Here is a 7,740-nt window from a genome sequence, read left to right as displayed (position 1 = left end):
AAATATCAAAACCCCATCTGGACCATATGACAAGGAATAAGAATGTAATATTTCAGCCTCTAATCCTTTTAGGCTAAAAAAGAAAACAAAAATAAACAGTGAGAATTTCAGGATTAAGTCAACATTTTATTATCCTCAAGCAGAGTATCTGAATTAGAGCTTTATCAAGGCAAATTATCATCTCAGTTTATGATCCAGGAAGTTTAAATTGTCCCCCTCCCTTTTGTAAAACAATGTTTTTATACCTTTAGTAACAGGCTTTTAAAAATCCCCAAAATCGAAGTCCAAAGGGAATTCAGAGGCCATTGCTAGGTTGTACATGAATAAGGAATGCATTGGAATCTACTCTTTAAAATAGTAGACAAATGATCTTCCATTCTGCACTTCAAGAGCATGGAGGGAGTGTGGTGTAAAATTCAAGTTCTCCAGCAACAGGCAGATGATGCAGAGGAGAGGATGGGGTATCTTCAGTCAAAGGGAGAGGAGAGAAGCAGCTGGAGTCCAGCTGGTTGATGAGGAGTTGGACCATGCTCAGGAGCGAATGGCAACAGCTCTGTGGAACCTAGAAGTGGTAGAGAAGGCAGCTGATGAGACAGAGAGCAATGAAAGCCATTGAAAATCAGGCCTGAAGAATGGAGAGAAAAGTGAGCTGCAAGAAACCCAGCTGAAAGTGATGAGTGTGCAGGGGAGGAAGGAGACAGGAAGGAAGAGGAGATGGCCAGCCAGTTGGTGATTATGGAAACCTTCGAGTGTACAGGGGGGCCAGCCCAGCTGGCTGATCCCATTGCTGAGAGATGGGGGAGCAGAATAAATTGATGGACTAGAATGTTAAATTTCTGAATGCTAATGAAGAAAAGTATTCTCGAAAAGAAGACAAATATGAAGAGGAGATAAAGATTCTTACTGAGAAACTCAAGGAGGCAGAGAAACACACCAAGTTTGCTGAGGGATTAGTGAAGCTGGAAAAGACAACTGAAGATTTGAAGGATGAGCTCTATGCCCCAAAACTGAAGTAAAAAAAAATAAATAAATAAACACCTGGACGGAAGGAAAATGCACCTGAGGAGCTCCTCTGCACCTAAAGGATGCTGGACCAGACTCTGCTGGACTTGAATACAATGTAGAAACCCCCCACCTCCCCACTCCAGCCCCTGCTCCTTCCACCAAGATGGACTTTCTGGAGGTCAGACTACCTGAAACTGAGCTTTCAAGGGAGTGTTGATCTTTTGTTTTTAACCTGAAGACTGCTTTCTTCTCTGGATTCTTGAGGCAAGTGAACTGTCTGTTCACAGTGGCAGAGCTTCTAGGAGACTGGTTGGAGCACCTCAGATCCATAACAGACTGGAGTGTAAGCTGGGGACCAGGGATTCCATCAGAGCCTGGATTCTAGTAATTGGAACTAAATAGGACCTAAGAAATAACAAACACACAAAAACATCCTGATTGCTGAGGAACTATCCTCCTAAGAACTCTGGGAGGCTGGCATAAAGCTAATAATTAAGCCTATTGGACTGACTGCTAAGATAAAAAAAAAGTGAGTAGCAAAGAAGAAAGAAGCCAACTCTTGACAGGTAGAATGGAGGCAGAGAAGATCTGAGGCTAAACTCAGAGACAGTGAAGTAAAAATATCTACTAAAACAGCAAAGAAAAAGATTACATGACCAGAAGCTCAAAAAGAACTTTGGAAAAGCTTTTACAAAGATCTCAAAAACTAAATGAGAGAGGGTGAAGCAATATTATTTTTAAAAGAGCATTACTAAAAGGAAGGGTAGATTAAGAGAAAAGAGGTACTTTATCATCTTGATCCTCATCCTATGGATTTTTTTAAGTTAATAATGTCGGTCTTGATTGAAGTGTCGGTCTTGATTGAAGTGTGACCAAGGAAAAAATACTCTTTCTATTACACTACACATTTTCTTATCTGTAAATGAATGATTATGGATCAAAATGTTTTGGGGTTTGTTGTTTTGTTTTATTTTGACAAGGATGTTGAATTTGTCATTCCAATTATGTCTTCAGTTTTACAAAAACCTGGATCTCCTACTTCTGGTCAAGATGGCGGCTTAGAGAAAACTAAAGTTCAGATCTCCTGAAACCCTTCCTTACTGATCTCAAACTGAATGCTCCTAGGACACCGAAATTCAAAACCATCAACAGCATAGACCCCGGGAGTCCTCCTCCTGGACCTGGACCTGGATCAAAAGGTACGCCCCCCCCCAAAAGCCAGAACCCGAGACCACTCGGACCTAAGGGGTAGGCAGAAGGAAGGTCCTAGGACCCATCCCCCCCAACCCAGAGCGCTGAGTCCGAGTCCGAGGCAGCAGAGGCAACCTCAGAGCCCCACGGCCTGCTATTCTGAAGGCCACTTCCTGAAAACAACCTAACCCAGTGGAGGGGGCACCAAGACAGCAGGGAAAAAGAGAGGGACAGGGGAGCTCGTAACCCCCTGGGAGGAGCCCTCGGAGCTCCGGGAAGCCGCGGCCCCTCCCCCTCAGAGAGCAGGGGCTTCTGAAACAACAGCAACCCTCAGGACTGGCAAAAGGGCCTTGGGAGCCTGCTATTCTGAAGGCCACATCCTGAAAACAACCTAACCCAGTCGAGGGGGCACCCAGAAAGCAGGGAAACAGAGAGTCAGTGGGAGCTTGTAACCCCCTGGCTGGATCCCTCCATCCAAGTCTCAAGTCCCTGCCTCAGGGCACACTCAATTCAATCCAGGGAAAGCTAATCTTCTTATCAGGAGCCCTAGCCCAGAGCTCCAGGAAGCCGTGGCCCCTCTCCCCCAGAGAGCAGGGTCTTCTGAAACAACAGCAACTCTCAGGACTGGCAAAAGGGCCTTGGGAGCTGGCTATTCTGAAGGCCACATCCTGAAAACAACCTAACACAGGCGAGGGGGCACTCAGACAGCAGGGAAACAGAAAGAGAGGGAGGAGCTTGTAACCCCCTGGCTAGATCCTTCCATCAGAATCTCATGAAAAAAGTCCCTGCCTCAAGGCATACTAAATTCAACCCAGGGAAAGCTAATCTCATTAGGAGCCCCCGGAGCTCCAGGAAACCATGGCCCCTCATCCCCGCAGAGTGCTGCAGCTGACTGGCTAAGGCACAGGAACAAGGGCCAAGCTAGGCTCAGAGAGTGGAAGTAAGGCAATGGAGAAGCATCAGGATGGTGCCGAGGAGAGGAGGGCAGTAACAGGGACACACCAGCAATTCCTGGTTCCCCGGGAAGACAGAATAACAACTGCATAGAACAGACAATCTGCCTAGGGCTAAAACCTCTGAACGCCAGACAGAGATAAGAAAAGTTAATCCTCTCCACTCAGATAGAGATGGCAAACTACACAGAAGCACAAAAGCCACAAAATTCCAAAAGAAACAAGAAGAAGGGGGCGACTTCAGACACATTTTATGGAGCAAAAATACAAAACACAGAGGAGATAGAAGAGGAAACAAAAGCAAATGCTCCTATACCTTCCAAAGGAAATGGAAACCCTCCACAAACCCATGAATATTTGAATCTGAAATGATCAAAAAGATGGAAGTCTTATGGGAGGAAAAGTGGGAAATAATGCAAAAGAAACTTACGCATTTTTTTTGAGCAAAGTGAAAAGGAAACGAAAAAAGGAAAACCAGGCTTTAAAGCAAGAACTAATAAAGCAAAGCCAAAAGACCAAGAAATTAGAAGAGAACATAAAATATCTCACTGAAAAAATGACAGATTTGGAAAATGGAGGGAGAAGAGATAATTTAAGAATAATTAGACTTCCAGAAAAGCCAGAAATAAACAGCAAAATCGACATTGTAATACAAGATATAATCAAAGAAAATTGCCCAGAGATTCTAGAACAAGGGGAAAATACAGTCACTGACAGAGCTCACAGAACACCTTCTACACTAAACCCCCAAAAGACAACTCCCAGGAATGTAATTGCCAAATTCCAAAACTCTCAAACAAAAGAAAAAATCCTGCAAGAAGCCAGAAAAAGACAATTTAGATATAAAGGAATGCCAATCAGGGTCACAAAAGACCTTGCAAGCTCCTCTCTGAATGATTGTAAGGCATGGAAAATGATCTTCAGAAAGGCAAGAGAGCTGGGTCTTCAACCAAGAATCAGCTATCCAGCAAAACTAACTATATACTTTCAAGGGAAAGTATTGGCATTCAACAAAATAGAAGATTTCCAACTTTTTGCAACGAAAAGACCAGAGCTCTGTGGAAAGTTCGATATCGAAAATCAAAGAGCATGGAATACCTGAAAAGGTAAATATGAAGGAAATGGAAAAGGAAAGAAATGTTATCTTCTTCTTTTACTCAAACTCTCCTCTATAAGGACTACATTTATATCAATCTATGTATACTAACAGGTGGGGAAAATGTAATGTGTAAATAGGGGGTAAAGAAAGACCAAATAGAATAATCATTCTCACACAAAGATTCACATGGGAAGGGGAAGGGAAGAAAACTCATAAGCATGAGAGGAAGAGAGTTTTTACTTAAACCTTACTCTCAGTGAAATGAACTCTGAGAGGGAAAAACATTCAGATCCATTGGGATCTTGAATTCTATCTTACCCAACAAGGGTAGGGAGAAGGGAAAACCAAAGGGGGGGAAGGGGAGAGTGAAAACAAAAGGGGAGGGAAAGAAATGGGGGAGGGAGAGGGAACAAAAGGGGAGGGTCTAAAAAGGGAAACATATCAAGGGAGGGGATGAGGGGGACTGATTCAAAGTAAATCACTGGACTAAAAGGTAGAGCCGAAGGAAAAAAGGTTAGAATTAGGGAAGGTTATCAAAATGCCAGGGAGTCCACAAATGACAGTCATAACTTTGAACGTGAATGGGATGAACTCACCCATAAAACGTAGACGAATAGCAGAATGGATTAGAATCCAAAACCCTACCATATGTTGTCTTTAAGAAACACACATGAGGCAGGTAGACACCCACAAGGTCAGAATTAAAGGATGGAGTAAGACCTTCTGGTCCTCAACTGACAGAAAGAAGGCAGGAGTGGTAATCATGATATCTGATAAAGCCAAAGCAAAAATAGACCTGATCAAAAGGGATAGGGAAGGTAATTATATTTTGATAAAAGGGACTTTAGATAATGAGGAAATATCACTAATCAACATGCATGCACCAAATAATATAGCACCCAAATTTCTAATGGAGAAACTAGGAGAATTGAAGGAAGAAATAGACAGTAAAACCATATTAGTGGGAGACTTAAACCAACCATTATCAAATTTAGATAAATCAAACCAAAAAAATAAATAAGAAAGAGGTGAAACAAGTGAGTGAAATCTTAGAAAAATTAGAATTAATAGATATATGGAGAAAAATAAATAGGGATAAAAAGGAATACACCTTCTTCTCAGCACCACATGGCACATTCACAAAAATTGACCATACATTAGGTCACAGAAACATAGCACACAAATGCAGAAAAGCAGAAATAATAAATGCAGCCTACTCAGATCACAAGGCAATAAAAATAATGATCAGTAAAGGTACATGGAAAACCAAATAAAAAACTAATTGGAAATTAAACAATATGATACTCCAAAATCGTTTAGTTAGAGAAGAAATCATAGAAACAGTTAATAATTTTATCGAGGAAAATGACAATGGAGAGACATCCTTTCAATTCTTTTAGGATGCAGCCAAAGTGGTAATCAGAGATAAATTCATATCCTTGAGTGCATATATCAACAAACTAGGGAGAGCAGAGATCAATCAATTGGAAATGCAAATAAAAAAACTCGAAAGCAATCAAATCAAAAACCCCCAGCAGAAAACCAAATTAGAAATCCTAAAAATTAAGGGAGAAAATAAAATCGAAAGTGATAGAACTATTGATTTAATAAATAAGACAAGAAGCTGGTACTTTGAAAAAACAAACAAAATAGACAACGTACTGGTCAATCTAATTAAAAAAAGGAAGGAAGAAAAGCAAATTAATAGCATCAAAGATGAAAAGGGGGACAGCACCTCTGATGAAGAGGAAATTAAGGCAATCATTAGAAATTACTTTGCCCAATTATATGGCAATAAATACACCAATTTAGGTGATATGGATGAATATATACAAAAATACAAACTGCCTAGACTAACAGAAGAGGAAATAGAATTCTTAAATAATCCCATATCAGAAAATGAAATCCAACAAGCTATCAAAGAACTTCCTAAGAAAAAATCCCCAGGGCCTGATGGATTCACCAGTGAATTCTATCAAACATTCAGAGAACAGTTAATCCCAATACTATACAAACTATTTGACATAATAAGCAAAGAGGGAGTTCTACCAAACTCCTTTTATGACACAAACATGGTACTGATTCCAAAACCAGGCAGGTCAAAAACAGAGAAAGAAAACTATAGACCAATCTCCCTAATGAATATAGATGCAAAAATCTTAAATAGAATACTAGCAAAAAGACTCCAGCAAGGGATCAGAAGGATCATTCACCATGATCAAGTAGGATTCATACCAGGGATGCAGGGCTGGTTCAACATTAGGAAAACCATCCACATAATTGACCACATCAACAAGCAAACCAACAAGAACCACATGATTATCTCAATAGATGCAGAAAAAGCATTTGATAAAATACAACACCCATTCCTATTAAAAACTCTAGAAAGCACAGGAATAGAAGGATCATTCCTAAAAATAATAAACAGTATATATCTAAAACCAACAGCTAATATCATCTGCAATGGGGATAAACTAGATGCATTCCCAATAAGATCAGCAGTGAAACAAGGATGCCCATTATCACCTCTACTATTTGACATTGTACTAGAAACACTAGCAGTAGCAATTAGAGAAGATAAAGGAATTGAAGGCATCAAAATAGCAAGGAGGAGACCAAGTTATCACTCTTTGTGGATGACATGATGGTCTACTTAAAGAATCCTAGAGATTCAACCAAAAAGCTAATTGAAATAATCAACAACTTTAGCAAAGTTGCAGGATACAAAATAAACCGACATAAATCATCAACTTTTCTATATATCTCCAACACAGCTCAGCAGCAAGAACTAGAAAGAGAAATCCCATTCAAAATCACCTTAGACAAAATAAAATACCTAGGAATCTACCTCCCGAGACAAACATGGGAACTATATGAACACAACTACAAAACACTCGCCACACAACTAAAACTAGACTTGAACAATTGGAAAAACATTAACTGCTCATGGATAGGACAAGCCAATAGAATAAAAATGACCATCCTACCCAAACTTATTCATCTATTTTGTGCCATACCCATTGAACTCCCAAAATATTTCCTTACTGGTTTAGAAAAAAACATAACAAAATTCATTTGGAATAACAAAAGATAAAGGATATCCAGGGAAATAATGGAAAAAAAAACACATATGATGGGGCCTTGCAGTCCCAGAACATAAACTATATTACAAAGCAGCAGTCATCAAATAATTTGGTACTGGCTAAGAGACAGAAAGGAGGATCAGTGGAATAGACTGGGGGCAAGCGACCTCAGCAAGACAGTATACGATAAACCCAAAGATCCCAGCTTTTGGGACAAAAATCCACTATTCGATAAAAACTGCTAGAAAAATTGGAAGACAGTATGGGAGAGATTAGGAATAGATCAACACCTCACACCCTACACCAAGATAAATTCAAAATGGGTGAATGACTTAAACATAAAGAAGGAAACTATAAGTAAATTGGGTAAACACAGAACATGTCAGACCTTTGGGAGGGGAAAGGCTTT

At 40.1% G+C, this 7,740-nt stretch overlaps 1 pseudogene; it reads left to right on the top strand.

The window, feature by feature from the left end:
• The first annotated feature begins 393 nt into the window (after positions 1-393).
• Positions 394-1,034, top strand: LOC100018868 (tropomyosin alpha-3 chain-like; annotated as a pseudogene).
• The last annotated feature ends 6,706 nt before the right edge of the window (positions 1,035-7,740 follow it).

This window comes from Monodelphis domestica, chromosome 8, assembly GCF_027887165.1.
Source record: "Monodelphis domestica isolate mMonDom1 chromosome 8, mMonDom1.pri, whole genome shotgun sequence".
NCBI classification, from domain to species: Eukaryota; Metazoa; Chordata; class Mammalia; order Didelphimorphia; family Didelphidae; genus Monodelphis; species Monodelphis domestica.
The sequence above is the reverse complement of the archived record's forward strand: the minus strand, read 5'-3'. Positions and strand labels throughout refer to the sequence as shown.